Source organism: Euprymna scolopes, chromosome 36, assembly GCF_053919585.1.
Source record: "Euprymna scolopes isolate OS-2025 chromosome 36, ASM5391958v1, whole genome shotgun sequence".
In the NCBI taxonomy this organism is placed as follows: domain Eukaryota; kingdom Metazoa; phylum Mollusca; class Cephalopoda; order Sepiida; family Sepiolidae; genus Euprymna; species Euprymna scolopes.
Window position 1 is genome coordinate 61,902,899 of NC_136517.1, and position 19,761 is coordinate 61,922,659.

Sequence of the window (19,761 nt, forward strand, 5' to 3'; positions counted from 1 at the left end):
CCACATTCAGTCTGATTCCAACGGATGTACGGAATGACCCTGCTTTGTTTTTCGCACAGCTAGATTTATATTTTCGGCAGAAAACGATATCAGGACAGACTGAAAAGTTTTGCCATGTGGCGACTATATTACCTCAGGATGTTATCGTCGAGGTGAGAGACCTAATTATATCTCCTCCCACGGAGAAACCATATGACACCTTACGAGAAAGAGTGACAACTGCTGTGTCAGTTTCAGCACACAGGCGAATCTCACAATTATTAGAACAGGAAACGATGGGGGATAGCACGCCGTCACAGTTTCTAAAGCGCCTGCAGAAGTTGGCTGAAGGGACAATGGACAATAATATTGTCAAACACATCTTCCTACAGCGCATACCAACCGAGTATAAGGTGGTAATAGCTGCACAAGATGAATCTATGCCAGTGGAACGAGTGGCTGAGATAGCCGACCATATTGCCGATATAATGTCCACACGGTCGTCAACGGTGGCTGGCGTTCAGACATCGGAGAAAGACAAACTACTCTCCAAACTAATGGAGGGACAGGCCAGATTGGAAGCTCGCATGAACAAAATGGCGGAGGACATCGCGAAACTTACCCTCGAGAATAAGCAAAGGCGGGGGGGGGGGGGCGCAGCCACTCCAGAAAATGGAGGCAGGATAGGACCATTTGCTGGAAGCACAAGAGATTTGGGGAGAAGGCAAATTCCTGTATCCCACTGTGTAGTTACAAGAGTTCGGGAAAAGCTTAAACCAACAGAAGAATGCGGCATCAACTGTCGGTGCATCTCGTTCAGGCCGCCTATTGTATGTGGTGGACAAAAACTCAGGTACGTCCTTTTTGGTGGACAGCGGGGCACAGGTGTCTCTCATTCCTGCGACTGCAGTCGACAAGAAATCCCCTCCCTGTAAATTCACATTACGAGCTGTGAATGGCTTGTTAATACACACATATGGGGAGAAGTGTATGGACCTTAATTTAGGCCTGCATAGAACATTTACCCACATTTTTATAGTGGCGGATGTAGACAGTGCTATTTTAGGTACCGATTTTTTACAGGCGTTCCGTTTGGTGGTGGATATAACAGGCCAGTGTCTGAAAGATCCAGAAACGCATCTCACAGCATGTGGGGTAGTTAGGACTGGTACTCCATTGTGTCCAGCAGTGGCACATGCAAACCAGGATAACGATTTTCTGAGTCTCTTGAAGGAATACCCTTCAATTTCAGTGCCTTCTTTCCATAGGGACGTTTTGCCACACTCCACCACACACTATATCGAAACAAATGGTCTGCCCGTTCATAGCAAAGCTAGGCGCTTAGCACCAGAAAAGGTAACAGCGGCCAAGGCTGAATTTCAGCAAATGATGAAGTTAGGCATAGTTCGCCCTTCAAAAAGCGAATGGGCTTCACCTCTTCATCTTGTCAACAAAGGTGTTAACACATGGCGGGCATGTGGGGACTACAGAGCACTGAATGCAGTCACTAAACCAGAGAGATACCCAGTACCACATGTCCAGGACGTGACAGCAGTGGCTCAAAACAACCGGATTTAATTCGAGCATATCACCAAATACCGGCCAGATTCGGTGTACCACAAAATGTTACATCAGACAGAGGTCGACAGTTTGAGTCAGACCTTTTTCATAAACTTGCAAAACTTTTGGGCACCAAGAGTATACACACCACGGCTTATCACCCCCAGGCAAACGGCATGGTCGAGCGACTACATCGCAGTCTGAAAGCCTCCTTACGGGCACAGCTTACGGACAATACAAGGTGGTTAGAACATCTGCCACTAATATTGTTGGGACTGCGGACAACGGTGAAAAGAGATATGGAGTTTCAGCAGCGGAGGCTCTATATGGAACCACATTGCGGTTGCCAGCACAATATTTTTTTGAAGCACCAAAAAAAGTTATGGACATGACAGCATTTGTCGACCGGCTAACAACAAAAATGGCCAAGATGGCATATTCTCCCTCAGGCTCGAATAGGAACATGGTCCCATATGTACCTAAGAGTTTAGAGACTTGCACGCACGTCTTTATCCGTGATACGGAAAGGAGGCATTCCCTGCAACCGCCGTATCGTGGCCCCTTTAAGGTTGTGGAGAGACAAAATAAGTTTTTCAAGGTGCTTATCAAGAATGAGGAACAAAACATTTCGGTAGACAGGTTAAAACCCGCAGCACTGGAAGAGACATATCTGAAAGTATCACCCCCAAATGCCATGCCGGTTGATATGACGCTTCAGAAAGTAGAAAAGAAAAAGACACGGTCAGGTAGACATGTCAGATGGCCAGCACATTTTTAAAATTTTGTGACGGTTTAAATAAAATTAAAAATGTTGCCCATTTATTTCAGATACTCAATGTTTTGGGGGGGAGTACTGTAGGGAATAAATAAGAGCACCGGATTACCGTTGTAGGGTAGGGAGTTAGGTCCCTTAAAAAAAGAAGAGGAGAGTCCGTACACATGAGGCACGGACGCAAAAAGTTCTCCTAAAAGACAATGTTGGAGAGGCAGAGTACAACTCTAGAATACAGTCCTCACTCCTCCTGTAAACCCCACTATTGAAGTGAGTAATCTTTTTACCTTAATGTTCTGAATTGCAGTGTTGTCATGTTTTCATGTTTGTGAATAAATTCTTGTCGTTTATACTTGTTGTACGTTTAGTAATTATTAAAGCTGGTCGGTAGTTTTGGGACTTGGAAGAACCTAAACCCGAACCAACAACCCCATAATCATCATGATAATACTACGGATTACTTTTACCCCAAAATTGAGTAGGTATGCAAAATCAATGGCCACTCCTAAAATATATAAACATTTTGACTTTTCCCTTAAAAATTCATCAAAATTCAGGAAATCAATTAATTAAACTTTCGTTATTGATTAATGATCACAGATTATAATGAATTCATTATTCTTTTTTTAAATCTTAGTGAAAATTTATTATTTTATGTAAACAAAAAATACATTTACTAAAATTATAGTGTTAAGTACAAAAAAATAAAGCATCATAGATATTAACAATTCCCCTCCCCGCAAAAAAGCTCCTTAAGTCTCTGTTAATGAAATCAATTTAACTTGAAAAAAAAAAAATAATAATTTATCAAACTAACAATATTATCATTGAATTAAGTATTGTTTATTCAGTATTTTCACAAAAAAAAATAAATAAGAATATAATTGCAAAGAATATTTCATGTGATTTCAATAACAATTTGCAGGAAAATTTTTAATGTAAATTTATAATATTTACCTTATACACATGAATACGTAAACATCAGTGTAAGAATTTTTTTTTTAATCTTGAAAATAAAAATGAATTGAAAAAAATATTGAGATCCCGGATCACTAAGAGAAAATAACTTCGAAAATGGTATTATTTCTACTAACAATTACTTTGAAAAAGTAATGGTGGACAAAATGTTGAAATAATAAAAAAGTTCATAACTTTCATTAGTAAATAATCATTTTCTTTCAAATTTGAATTCGATTTAATCTATAAATATAAAAGCGAAAATGTATGTATGTGTGTTCGCTTTTTCTGTATGTCTACAAAAGGTACCCTTTGCTAGTCTATATATATATAAAAGTGAAAATCTATGTATGTATGTATGTATGTTTGTGTGTATGTTTAGATGTCTGCTAAAGACTTTTGACAGACGCGATGAAAATTCACAAACTCAGTATCACATCGAAGCTCCATCCTTTGCTCGAAAAATATTAAAAAATTGGCCAAAAACGTTAACTTTTTCACCCCCGAAATCGACAAATTTTGACAGTGGGGGGGGGGGTCAACAAAAACGGTCCTCTCGTGACAATGACCAATTCTACGCATGCATCAGATGACGTCGTGACCTGATTTACTTTAAATAGTTGAAAAACCGAACAAATTTCATGTACGTCGCTTTAGCTCAGTTGGTTAAGGCATTGGTTCATTATCTAAATGTTTTAGGTTCGAATCGTGGTGTGAGATGTTTTTTTTTTCGATTTTTAAATTTAAATATTGAATCAGTGTTATTTAAGCCATTTTTCACGTAACGTTTGTTTTTCTGTTTTTTTTACTCTGCTTATTCTTAGTGACACTCAAAAACACCCAGGTAGCCACCGATTTTTAAATTTTAATATCGAAACAGGCTTATTTAAGCCATTTTTCACATGTTCGTTTTCTGTTTTCATCGTTCGTTTGCCTTACGTTAGTTTTTTTGTGTTTTTTTTTTCCCGCTTAAGTGTTAACGTTGTTTTCTTTTTTTACTTTGCTTATAACAAACAAACCTACGTCATCGTCGTCGTCGTCATCATTGTCGTCGTAACGCTCGACGACTTCTGGCCGCGCACCTGTTAATTTGATTCTTACTTAAATAAATTCAAACATCTTTCACTAACTCATTCTGGCTGGCCGATTTTATTTTCAAACTTCGCCTCAGGGCTTCAGGTTCGATCCTACCCCCCCCCCCCGGGTTCTTTTTTATTTAACACCACACACACCTACAAACACCCGGGCAACGCCGGGTACCCCCGCTAGTCTTCTATAAATATAAAAGCGAAAATGTATGTATGTATGTATGTGTGTTCGCTTTTTCTGTGTGTCTACAAAAGGCTTTTTTCAGAGAAGCGGTTGCTCGCTTCACAACTTTTTAAAACTTTTTATATCACATATAAATCGTAATATCTCACAGTTAACAACGAAGCTCGCCTGTCTATTTAATTTGCTCGATTTCGGGAAGATAAATATTCAACATTTGTCGCTCGCCGCGTGTGGGTTAGTCTTTTTCCCATAACATCTTGGGAAAATAAAAATCCCGCAGTCAAACTTGACCTCATTAACTCATTAAAACGGGCACTTGCCAAATCAAAGTAATTAAATAAATTCAAACGTGTTTCCGTTAGCATCTTGCGGTGGGGCAATGGTTAACGGCGCACATTTTTTTTCACACTTTAATTTACAACTTTGCCTCAACGGTTCGGGTTAGATCCTCATATTTACTTTTTTTTTTTAACACCCCCACACACCTCCAAACACCCGGGCAACGCCGGGTACCCCTTGCTAGTCATTAATAAAGAATTGTTTTAACTTATTTTTCGAATGAGTAATAAAATTTAAGAATAAACCGAGTAATGTAATTGCTAAAATTGACTGTTAGAACAACATTTTACAAACATTTTATTTCAAAGTCTAAGAAAAACATGGTAAATAAATGTCATTTTTGTCTTCATATGCTGCAAAAAATGCAGAAAGGTGGATATCCACACAATAATCCTTTGCTTCATACATTCTCCCCTACATATAAGATGCTTCAACAGATGCAATACTTTCATTCTTTTTAAATGGTTTGTTGCACTTTGCATGTGCGTTATTCCCAGTGATCGCTCACTGGCAACAACAGCTGGCATCCTCTGGAACCTGAGAGATAAGTCTCTCCAGATTTTCAATACTTTTCACTGCTTTTTATCACCATTGCAGATCATTTTTCTTTATTGCAACATCGTTTACCGTTGAATTCTTTGCAATAACAACCATTGACTTTATCTTGAAATTGACTTCTTCAAAATTCTCATACACGCCATGTCTTTTCAGTTGAAGTCTGGATGGTGCTTTTCCTCCTTGGTTTTTTCATCCTCCTTGACTTTTCATGATCATTATCTGTGACACCAACTGATACTGGTACAATCATATTTTTATTTACAAAGAGGGTGTGTCAGATTGTGCGATATTTCTTATTTTCTCTAGTTGTTTCAGTTCTATTGGTTTCGTGTAATGTACTTTCCGCCTTTCCTGTTATGTTTATGCATTGTTAGTCTCTTTCAGCTTAGCTGTGATTATGTGGTTTTAACTAGTTATGTGAGTTGGTTTCTGCACTCAATGATTTTTCATTATATTTCAGCTTATTATTATTACAGGCTGAAGTACTTGTCTATGCAGGGTTTTATTTTTATCAAGTTTTATTTTATTTTATAGGTAAGATTAGACATTAAAAATATCTATTAAATATTTTTCATCGATTTTTAATAATAAATAATAATAATGATAATAAATAATAATAATAAATAATAAATAATCTACACATATAAAAGGCAAAATAGCCGCAAGCGTTTTTGTAATGTCCAAGAAAGGCTTCTTTCGCTGAGGTTCTCGACAAGTTTACTATCATGGAGAACTTTCCTTATACTTCCAAGATGATAACATCTGAGTTCCCGTCCTTTCGAATGTTTGTTTGTCTTTTTCGTATAAAAGCAAAACTAATCGAAGCAAAGGCAGCAGCGCCTGGCTTTCCTGTCACGGACATCCAGAAAGGCAATCAGCTTCTGTGCCTGCATGAACTCAATCACTTAACTATCCATTTCTGCAAGTCAACATTTTCGATTGACATTGTTAAATTTGAATGCTTTACACTTTCTGTCACGTCATGGCGTAGCTGTAAAATGTCAGGTTTTCTTTCACTTTCTTTTCTGCCTTCGCTTCATGGGTTCGAGCCTGCCTGCCTACTACCACTTTTTTTTATCAACACCTCCAAGCACATGGGCAATGCTGGCCACCCCTGCTAGTCTAATATATAAAAGGCAAAATGTGTGTGTGTTTATATCTCGCAAAAACTTTTGACAGAAGCATCAGAACGTGACAAAATTGGTATCATTTTAAAGCTCAGTCTCTTGGTCGCCAAATATAGAAAAATTGGAAAAAAACATTAATTCGTTCACCCTCAACAGTTTTCTACAAGGAGAGGTCGGTTTTCTCCTCAACATTTTCTCAAGTCATCAATCCGTTGGATTGACTGCCCTTAATTCCAACACTCGCGACTTCTGGTTTCATGATAGACGCATCAGCTAAGACATTAGTTTTTTTTTTTTTTTCACTTTCTTTTCCTCCTTCGTGTTACCGGTTCAAGCCTGCCTACAACCACTTTTTTTTTTAACACCTCTCTCCACCCGGGCTGCCTACCGTTGTTTTGATTTCCCTCTCCACACCCCTGCTATTAACACTTCTTTTTTAACCATTCTCTCCACCCTGACTGCCTACCGGGGTTCCTTACTACACTACCTCTCCACAACCGGGCAATACCGGGTAACCCCGCTAATAAAAAATAAATCAGATGATGATCAATATCAGCTAGGAAATAACTGGAAGACTACAGCATCCCCCTCCCAAAAAAAAAAAAAAAAAAAAATTGTATAGTTTGAGATTCGAATGTAAAATAATTGAATTGAAGACAAACACTTTATAGAGCCACCAAGCTAACAAGAATAGTTTATATCTTTAAACTACTTAAACTGTGTATATGTGCTCATTATCTTTATTTATCACTCTTAGAGGAGATATCACTCCCTAGTTTCTTTTCATCTTGTTTTATCCCTGGCTAAGCATAAGCAAGTGGGACCTAGTTGGTTGTCAAGGTCATATTGCCATTGAATTTCTAGCCTTCCTCTTGGTCTTTTCCATTACCTGGGAATCGATTCTGTCACTCAAGATTTTCACCTGTTGTCTATGTTAAGCCATTCGTATGGAAGTGAGTATGTTGTTTATTCTAGTTTGCTGTCTGATCCAGATGTTTCTTTTACTGTCATGTAGATGCCGAGCATAATACTTTTCATTCTGCATTATACCACTGTAAGCTTTAGCAGGTTCCCAGTTCGGCACACGGATACAAAATTAAACATGTTTCAATTCTTTGCAAAGACATTATTTTAAATTTATAATTATTTTAGACAAAGAAAATTTTGTTAAAAGAAAAACGTATTGGTAAACATCTGTCAAATATTTTGATTCAACTTTTAATTAAAAAAAAAATGGATAAATGGTAGCAAAAAAATTCTGATTATTTTAAATTTTCAGTCAACTAATAAAAGAAAATATTAAACTGGGAAAAAATTGGGAGCCTTTCTTTTTAATGTGATTTTTACATACTTTTTTAATTTTGATAAAAGGTCTAAGAGCTGCTGACATCAATAAGACCATCGGATCAAAGGTCGCTGATTCCAAATTTGTGGTTAGTTTGGCTCCATATCAACCATTTAACTGTAATGTCACAACACATACAACTTTGCTGTATATACATAGATTATCTTACATTTAAATATCTTATCATAAAGTATATACATAGATTATCTTAAATTTAAATATCTTATCATAAAGTATATACATAGATTATCTTAAATTTAAATATCTTATCATAGAGTATATACATAGATTATCTTAAATTTGAATATCTTATCATAAAGTATATACATAGATTATCTTAAATTTAAATATCTTATCATAAAGTATATACATAGATTATCTTAAATTTGAATATCTTATCATAAAGTATATACATAGATTATCTTAAATTTGAATATCTTATCATAAAGTATATACATAGATTATCTTAAATTTGAATATCTTATCATAAAGTATATACATAGATTATCTTAAATTTGAATATCTTATCATAAAGTATATACATAGATTATCTTAAATTTGAATATCTTATCATAAAGTATATACATAGATTATCTTAAATTTGAATATCTTATCATAAAGTATATACATAGATTATCTTAAATTTGAATATCTTATCATAAAGTATATACATAGATTATCTTAAATTTGAATATCTTATCATAAAGTATATACATAGATTATCTTAAATTTGAATATCTTATCATAAAGTATATACATAGATTATCTTAAATTTGAATATCTTACCATAAAGTATATACATAGATTATCTTAAATTTGAATATCTTACCATAAAGTATATACATAGATTATCTTAAATTTGAATAACTTATCTTAAAGTATATACATAGATTATCTTAAATTTAAATATCTTATCATAAAGTATATACATAGATTATCTTAAATTTAAATATCTTATCATAAAGTATATACATAGATTATCTTAAATTTGAATATCTTACCATAAAGTATATACATAGATTATCTTAAATTTGAATATCTTACCATAAAGTATATACATAGATTATCTTAAATTTAAATATCTTACCATAAAGTATATACATAGATTATCTTAAATTTGAATATCTTACCATAAAGTATATACATAGATTATCTTAAATTTGAATATCTTATCATAAAGTATATACATAGATTATCTTAAATTTGAATATCTTATCATAAAGTATATACATAGATTATCTTAAATTTAAATATCTTATTATAAAGTACATACATAGATTATCTTAAATTTGAATATCTTATCATAAAGTATATACATAGATTATCTTAAATTTGAATATCTTACCATAAAGTATATACATAGATTATCTTAAATTTGAATAACTTACCATAAAGTATATACATAGATTATCTTAAATTTGAATATCTTATCATAAAGTATATACATAGATTATCTTAAATTTGAATATCTTACCATAAAGTATATACATAGATTATCTTAAATTTGAATATGTTACCATAAAGTATATACATAGATTATCTTAAATTTAAATATCTTACCATAAAGTATATACATAGATTATCTTAAATTTGAATATCTTACCATAAAGTATATACATAGATTATCTTAAATTTGAATATCTTATCATAAAGTATATACATAGATTATCTTAAATTTGAATATCTTATCATAAAGTATATACATAGATTATCTTAAATTTAAATATCTTATTATAAAGTACATACATAGATTATCTTAAATTTGAATATCTTATCATAAAGTATATACATAGATTATCTTAAATTTGAATATCTTACCATAAAGTATATACATAGATTATCTTAAATTTGAATAACTTACCATAAAGTATATACATAGATTATCTTAAATTTGAATATCTTATCATAAAGTATATACATAGATTATCTTAAATTTGAATATCTTACCATAAAGTATATACATAGATTATCTTAAATTTGAATATGTTACCATAAAGTATATACATAGATTATCTTAAATTTGAATATCTTATCATAAAGTATATACATAGATTATCTTAAATTTGAATATCTTATCATAAAGTATATACATAGATTATCTTAAATTTGAATATCTTATCATAAAGTATATACATAGATGATCTTAAATTTGAATATCTTACCATAAAGTATATACATAGATTATCTTAAATTTGAATATCTTACCATAAAGTATATACATAGATTATCTTAAATTTGAATATCTTATCTTAAAGTATATACATAGATTATCTTAAATTTGAATACCTTATCATAAAGTATATACATAGATTATCTTAAATTTGAATATCTTACCATAAAGTATATACATAGATTATCTTAAATTTGAATATCTTACCATAAAGTATATACATAGATTATCTTAAATTTGAATATCATATCTTAAAGTATATACATAGATTATCTTAAATTTAAATATCTTATCATAAAGTATATACATAGATTATCTTAAATTTAAATATCTTATCAGAAAGTATATACATAGATTTTCTTAAATTTGAATATCTTACCATAAAGTATATACATAGATTATCTTAAATTTGAATATCTTACCATAAAGTATATACATAGATTATCTTAAATTTAAATATCTTACCATAAAGTATATACATAGATTATCTTAAATTTGAATATCTTACCATAAAGTATATACATAGATTATCTTAAATTTGAATATCTTATCATAAAGTATATACATAGATTATCTTAAATTTGAATATCTTACCATAAAGTATATACATAGATTATCTTAAATTTGAATATGTTACCATAAAGTATATACATAGATTATCTTAAATTTGAATATCTTATCATAAAGTATATACATAGATTATCTTAAATTTGAATATCTTATCATAAAGTATATACATAGATTATCTTAAATTTGAATATCTTATCATAAAGTATATACATAGATGATCTTAAATTTGAATATCTTACCATAAAGTATATACATAGATTATCTTAAATTTGAATATCTTACCATAAAGTATATACATAGATTATCTTAAATTTGAATATCTTATCTTAAAGTATATACATAGATTATCTTAAATTTGAATACCTTATCATAAAGTATATACATAGATTATCTTAAATTTGAATATCTTACCATAAAGTATATACATAGATTATCTTAAATTTGAATATCTTACCATAAAGTATATACATAGATTATCTTAAATTTGAATATCATATCTTAAAGTATATACATAGATTATCTTAAATTTAAATATCTTATCATAAAGTATATACATAGATTATCTTAAATTTAAATATCTTATCAGAAAGTATATACATAGATTTTCTTAAATTTGAATATCTTACCATAAAGTATATACATAGATTATCTTAAATTTGAATATCTTACCATAAAGTATATACATAGATTATCTTAAATTTAAATATCTTACCATAAAGTATATACATAGATTATCTTAAATTTGAATATCTTACCATAAAGTATATACATAGATTATCTTAAATTTGAATATCTTATCATAAAGTATATACATAGATTATCTTAAATTTGAATATCTTACCATAAAGTATATACATAGATTATCTTAAATTTAAATATCTTATCATAAAGTATATACATAGATTATCTTAAATTTGAATATCTTATCATAAAGTATATACATAGATTATCTTAAATTTGAATATCTTATCATAAAGTATATACATAGATTATCTTAAATTTGAATATCTTATCATAAAGTATATACATAGATTATCTTAAATTTGAATATCTTACCATAAAGTATATACATAGATTATCTTAAATTTGAATATCTTACCATAAAGTATATACATAGATTATCTTAAATTTGAATATCTTATCATAAAGTATATACATAGATTATCTTAAATTTGAATATCTTACCATAAAGTATATACATAGATTATCTTAAATTTGAATATCTTATCATAAAGTATATACATAGATTATCTTAAATTTGAATATCTTATCATAAAGTATATACATAGATTATCTTAAATTTAAATATCTTATTATAAAGTACATACATAGATTATCTTAAATTTGAATATCTTATCATAAAGTATATACATAGATTATCTTAAATTTGAATATCTTACCATAAAGTATATACATAGATTATCTTAAATTTGAATAACTTACCATAAAGTATATACATAGATTATCTTAAATTTGAATATCTTATCATAAAGTATATACATAGATTATCTTAAATTTGAATATCTTACCATAAAGTATATACATAGATTATCTTAAATTTGAATATGTTACCATAAAGTATATACATAGATTATCTTAAATTTAAATATCTTACCATAAAGTATATACATAGATTATCTTAAATTTGAATATCTTACCATAAAGTATATACATAGATTATCTTAAATTTGAATATCTTATCATAAAGTATATACATAGATTATCTTAAATTTGAATATCTTATCATAAAGTATATACATAGATTATCTTAAATTTAAATATCTTATTATAAAGTACATACATAGATTATCTTAAATTTGAATATCTTATCATAAAGTATATACATAGATTATCTTAAATTTGAATATCTTACCATAAAGTATATACATAGATTATCTTAAATTTGAATAACTTACCATAAAGTATATACATAGATTATCTTAAATTTGAATATCTTATCATAAAGTATATACATAGATTATCTTAAATTTGAATATCTTACCATAAAGTATATACATAGATTATCTTAAATTTGAATATGTTACCATAAAGTATATACATAGATTATCTTAAATTTGAATATCTTATCATAAAGTATATACATAGATTATCTTAAATTTGAATATCTTATCATAAAGTATATACATAGATTATCTTAAATTTGAATATCTTATCATAAAGTATATACATAGATGATCTTAAATTTGAATATCTTACCATAAAGTATATACATAGATTATCTTAAATTTGAATATCTTACCATAAAGTATATACATAGATTATCTTAAATTTGAATATCTTATCTTAAAGTATATACATAGATTATCTTAAATTTGAATACCTTATCATAAAGTATATACATAGATTATCTTAAATTTGAATATCTTACCATAAAGTATATACATAGATTATCTTAAATTTGAATATCTTACCATAAAGTATATACATAGATTATCTTAAATTTGAATATCATATCTTAAAGTATATACATAGATTATCTTAAATTTAAATATCTTATCATAAAGTATATACATAGATTATCTTAAATTTAAATATCTTATCAGAAAGTATATACATAGATTTTCTTAAATTTGAATATCTTACCATAAAGTATATACATAGATTATCTTAAATTTGAATATCTTACCATAAAGTATATACATAGATTATCTTAAATTTAAATATCTTACCATAAAGTATATACATAGATTATCTTAAATTTGAATATCTTACCATAAAGTATATACATAGATTATCTTAAATTTGAATATCTTATCATAAAGTATATACATAGATTATCTTAAATTTGAATATCTTACCATAAAGTATATACATAGATTATCTTAAATTTGAATATGTTACCATAAAGTATATACATAGATTATCTTAAATTTGAATATCTTATCATAAAGTATATACATAGATTATCTTAAATTTGAATATCTTATCATAAAGTATATACATAGATTATCTTAAATTTGAATATCTTATCATAAAGTATATACATAGATGATCTTAAATTTGAATATCTTACCATAAAGTATATACATAGATTATCTTAAATTTGAATATCTTACCATAAAGTATATACATAGATTATCTTAAATTTGAATATCTTATCTTAAAGTATATACATAGATTATCTTAAATTTGAATACCTTATCATAAAGTATATACATAGATTATCTTAAATTTGAATATCTTACCATAAAGTATATACATAGATTATCTTAAATTTGAATATCTTACCATAAAGTATATACATAGATTATCTTAAATTTGAATATCATATCTTAAAGTATATACATAGATTATCTTAAATTTAAATATCTTATCATAAAGTATATACATAGATTATCTTAAATTTAAATATCTTATCAGAAAGTATATACATAGATTTTCTTAAATTTGAATATCTTACCATAAAGTATATACATAGATTATCTTAAATTTGAATATCTTACCATAAAGTATATACATAGATTATCTTAAATTTAAATATCTTACCATAAAGTATATACATAGATTATCTTAAATTTGAATATCTTACCATAAAGTATATACATAGATTATCTTAAATTTGAATATCTTATCATAAAGTATATACATAGATTATCTTAAATTTGAATATCTTACCATAAAGTATATACATAGATTATCTTAAATTTAAATATCTTATCATAAAGTATATACATAGATTATCTTAAATTTGAATATCTTATCATAAAGTATATACATAGATTATCTTAAATTTGAATATCTTATCATAAAGTATATACATAGATTATCTTAAATTTGAATATCTTACCATAAAGTATATACATAGATTATCTTAAATTTGAATATCTTACCATAAAGTATATACATAGATTATCTTAAATTTGAATATCTTATCTTAAAGTATATACATAGATTATCTTAAATTTGAATATCTTATCATAAAGTATATACATAGATTATCTTAAATTTGAATATCTTATCATAAAGTATATACATAGATTATCTTAAATTTGAATATCTTATCATAAAGTATATACATAGATTATCTTAAATTTGAATATCTTATCATAAAGTATATACATAGATTATCTTAAATTTGAATATCTTACCATAAAGTATATACATAGATTATCTTAAATTTGAATATCTTACCATAAAGTATATACATAGATTATCTTAAATTTGAATATCTTATCATAAAGTATATACATAGATTATCTTAAATTTGAATATCTTATCATAAAGTATATACATAGATTATCTTAAATTTAAATATCTTATCATAAAGTATATACATAGATTATCTTAAATTTGAATATCTTACCATAAAGTATATACATAGATTATCTTAAATTTGAATATCTTACCATAAAGTATATACATAGATTATCTTAAATTTAAATATCTTATCATAAAGTATATACATAGATTATCTTAAATTTGAATATCTTATCATAAAGTATATACATAGATTATCTTAAATTTGAATATCTTACCATAAAGTATATACATAGATTATCTTAAATTTAAATATCTTATCATAAAGTATATACATAGATTATCTTAAATTTGAATATCTTATCATAACGTATATACATAGATTATCTTAAATTTGAATATCTTACCATAAAGTATATACATAGATTATCTTAAATTTAAATATCTTATCATAAAGTATATACATAGATTATCTTAAATTTGAATATCTTACCATAAAGTATATACATAGATTATCACGGTTTTTGTTATCTCTTGTGCCCTCCATGTATCAGCTGGTTATTTGCTTGTTTCCCACTCCAGCAAGGTTGGACACAAGTAAGTGGGGAAAGTCAGCTCCTCCTTTACTCTGTACAAGTACACTGTCTGGGTACAAAAATAGACATGAACAGACTCAGCAGTATTCCCTTGTTTTTCTACACAGTACAGCATATGTGTTTCAAGTCAATAAATATCTACTGAGTCGTTCAAGTTGTTTCAAGTCAATAAATATCTATCGAGTCGTTCCGTGAATTAATCATATAAGTCCTCAATCCTTTCATAATCTTGTACCATCCTTCAACTGAAAATTTTACTAAATTTTTTCCTCAAGCTGCCCTCATGGTGAAGTAAATATGAACAACATGTCCATGGCAAGGCCAAATTCTAAAATTCTTTCTCTTTTTGGATTCGTATTACGATATTCATTTTGATCATGAACACTGTCAAAACTATTGTCTTTCCAACATAACCTTTCAAATCTCCACAGCAATGTCGTCCTCCTCTTCAACCTTACTAGTTACTTCAATAAAAAATGTAATGAAACTCATCTTTCTCATCTTCACTCAAACAACATTGTAGTGCATAAACATGTTACTGTGAAAACTTCCTCACCAAACATCAACAGTATGATTTGATCACTTACAGGATTAACTTTTAGTAATTGGAAGATTCCAATATTTTTCCCGGTTCCAATACAATTACCAATTCCAATTCTTTCAGATTTGTAAATATTTACTTATGGAGTTCTTGTTTTGTTTTTTTTTAATTTTGGATTACTATAAAAACCAATGTAATATTTCCATAAAAGAAAGGTATACACTTGGAGCTGAGACCATGCATGACACGAATTGATCTTTTTTTACCATTTTTTAAAATCATTTTTTCAAACCATTTTTTCAAATCATTTTTTCGAATGATTTTTTCAAACCATTTTTTTGAACCATTTTTTCAAATCATTTTTTTCAAACCATTTTTTCATAATTGATTGGAAAGAGTGATGTGATAAACTTATTGTGAAATTTGCTTCTATAATATAATAATTCATTTGTGCCATTTTTAATCCATTCTTGCCATTTTACCTGTGCCATTTTTATCAATGATATTTTTACTGTGCCATTTTTATCTAAAGTTGTTTGGTACATAAATTTTTGTTTAAAGACGACAAACATTTATCTGAATAGTCTTCTAGTATTTCTTTCTATAAATATTTATCATTTTATCATTAATATGAGCAATGGAAAATCAAGTTTGAAAAAAAAAAAAAATTAAACAGAACAGCTTTTTAAATCAGAAATTAGGCTTAAACTTTTTTGATTCCCATACTCTAAAAGTTGCAATCTTTCCAATTCCTGATTGCAACTAATCATTGCAATCACTTTATCTTTATCATTTGTTTGAAATAAAATACCAACACCACCCACACTCTTTTCATCTTCAATCCAATGCAACTTATGTCTTGCATTCATTTCCACAATCATTCTGACTGATTCTTACAATCTCACCACATCTTCCGCATAAGCTTCCAAAATTTAAAGATTGACAAATTTACTTTCAAAGAAACTTCATTAATTGAGGCAAAAATCATTGGAGGCCGGATGCTCCATCTTGATGCCAAACCAGTAGTGAAGTGATGGGCTCCAGTACTTTTATTGAGACTCTATCTCTAAGTGAATGCCTTCTATTTATGACCTGACGGGGCACCAAGCAATGATGGAGAATCTTGTTGGTGGTTTGAGAGGCAGCTCCTCTTTTGGGTGGTCCTTTTAACACAAATTCAGGAGATTTTGTATTATTGAATCTAACAGGATGATGATGATGATGATGATGAGGGAAGAAAAGGAATCTGGGTTCTTAACAGATAATCAAAATGATTCTCCCCCCCCCCCCTCAAAAGATGAATAGTTGAAGGGTTTAAGTAGAAACCATAAATATATATTTCCCAAGCAGTGAAACTTTGGCACCTCTGTTTTAATTGAGAGACCTCCAGAGAATCAAGGCAAGTTGTCGACTGTGAAGCCCTTTGGGAAAAGCATTCCAGGATGGATGATAAATGAATGACAAAAGAGAAAATGTTTATTGCAAGATAGACTGGGTCTCATAAAATTTGACTTTAAGGAATATGACAGCTGTTAGTAAGTCATAAGAGTCACCACCCACGGGGCATGGATATTTATTGCTTTTATTGAAATAGTAATTCAGTTTTGTGGCTGCTGACATATTCAAATAAGGAGAAGAGGAAGGGAGCTCCTTAAAACCAAAACCCCTTCTTTTTTCTCTTTGATAATTTGAAAGGTTGTTTTTTATTTCTTATTTTTCTTCTGCATCAGGGCGTTCAGAGTTCGGTGGGAAATACTTGGACCTTTCCCCACCCTTAGGAAGCGGAACACTACTGGACCCAGCGAAAGGGTTGGCTGGTGACTATTTGGGACCTGTATCGAGAAGGCAGAGTTACAACCAACCAATTCCAATATAATGGAGACATCTGAAGCAGAAGACACACACTGCCACATGTCTTCAGAGATCCCCCTCCCATTGCAACCTGGTTGAGATATGCCTCTGTTTTTTTTTTTCTAAGTTGATCTTTTTCTCAAGTGTAAACCGACGGTAACAAACGAAGAACTCTGTTAGCGAACGAATGCCAGCTCCTGAAATTTGTGCAAGTGACTAACGCCTTGTGTACATACTATTTGTCACATTTAATGCAATTATTTTATGTTATGAAAAAAAAGTTAATCCTTGACTTCTTTTGTTTTGTTTGGGAAACACCGTTGCGTGAAAGTGCAGTCTGTTTTCAGATCGGCTCTGTTGACGTTTTGGAAGCTGGACCAAGATTGGAGACAAGTAAGCGAACCACGGCGACAGGGACAAATCCCACCACTGGATGGAGACAAAAGGTGATGCCACAGGGATTGGAGCCAGTTACACCTTTCTTTCAAGCCTGTGCATCTGTCCCGGCCCTTTAGGGGTTACATATGGCTAAAGTACAATTCATCTGCCTTTTTTATGTTTTTTAATATTGTTGCTACATTAAATATAAAATTATTCACTAATTATGTGTCCTGCAACACTAAATCCTACTTTCATAACAAGAGATAATAAAATATATTTAGCTTTAACATTTGGCTGCAGTTTCATGATATAATAAAACATGTTTCTTTATGTTCAAGTGTTTGTTTCAGAATCTATGCAACGAGTTTGATGGAGTATTCAATTGGGTTTTAAACCAATGATGATGAAACCAATGATGATCATGATCATGATTGGTTCAACATCCGTTTTACATGCTAGCATGCATTGGATGGCTTTTAGAAATTGATTACCAAACTAATCTTTGAACTAACAGATTTGTTAGTTATAAGAAAAAAACAAAAAATTTTTTTAATCATTTAAAACGAGGTTTGACATCTTTAGTAGCTAATTCCAAATACAACATTGTTTCGATGTGTATCATTGACAGCCGATGTGAGGACAGACATACATACAGATATCACTTTTTTTTTCTTTTTTTTTTTTACACAGTGATCACCACTTATCAAGGCCCAGAAGCCACTCAGGGATAAGGGTTATTGCAAGTACATTACGTTAGTGTGGAGATTTGATGAAGTGTTTACTTAAGGGGGCGGTTCATTAGGAATTTGTTAACGTTGGACTTGAAGACATCCAAGTTGTAGTCCAGTGGGAAGCAGGCAGACGGAACAGAGAACTATGTTTTTTATAGATTTAAATAACCAACTACCATTATAATGCAAAGCTCTTTTTAAAAACGAATGGAACACACTTCAGTAAAGACAGTGCTTATATAAACATCAAGATTTCACTTACCCATAACTCATGACCAAATGGATGGAAGCATCAACTGTCAGCTACATGGTTTAATCATGGTTTCAAGAATTTACCTGTCTAGTCACACTGAAGATCTGTGATATAGCGAAGCAGTGTCTGTGGATGACATAAATATTTCTTTTTGTTTGTCTGTCCATCCATTTTTTTTATCGGAAACTACTGAGCTGATCTAGCTGAAATTTTGGATCTTTGTTATAAAAAGATGCAATGAACGAAGTAATAATGGTATCTGTTTAAAGCAGAGTTAAAGATTAAGTAAGAAAGTATCGTGTACCTCTACAAGGCCACCATTCGCCCATGTATGGAGTATTGCTGTCATATTTGGGCTGGTGCATCGGCTACTAGTCTCTCGCTCCTTTACAGGGTTCAAAAGAGAGTCGCAAATCTGATAGGCCCTAAACTGGCATCTAAGCTTCAGCCTCTGTCCCATCGACGAAACGTTGCATCCCTCTGCCTGTTCTACAAGTATTTTAATGGTGAATGCTCTGATGAACTGCAAGCACTTGTGCCC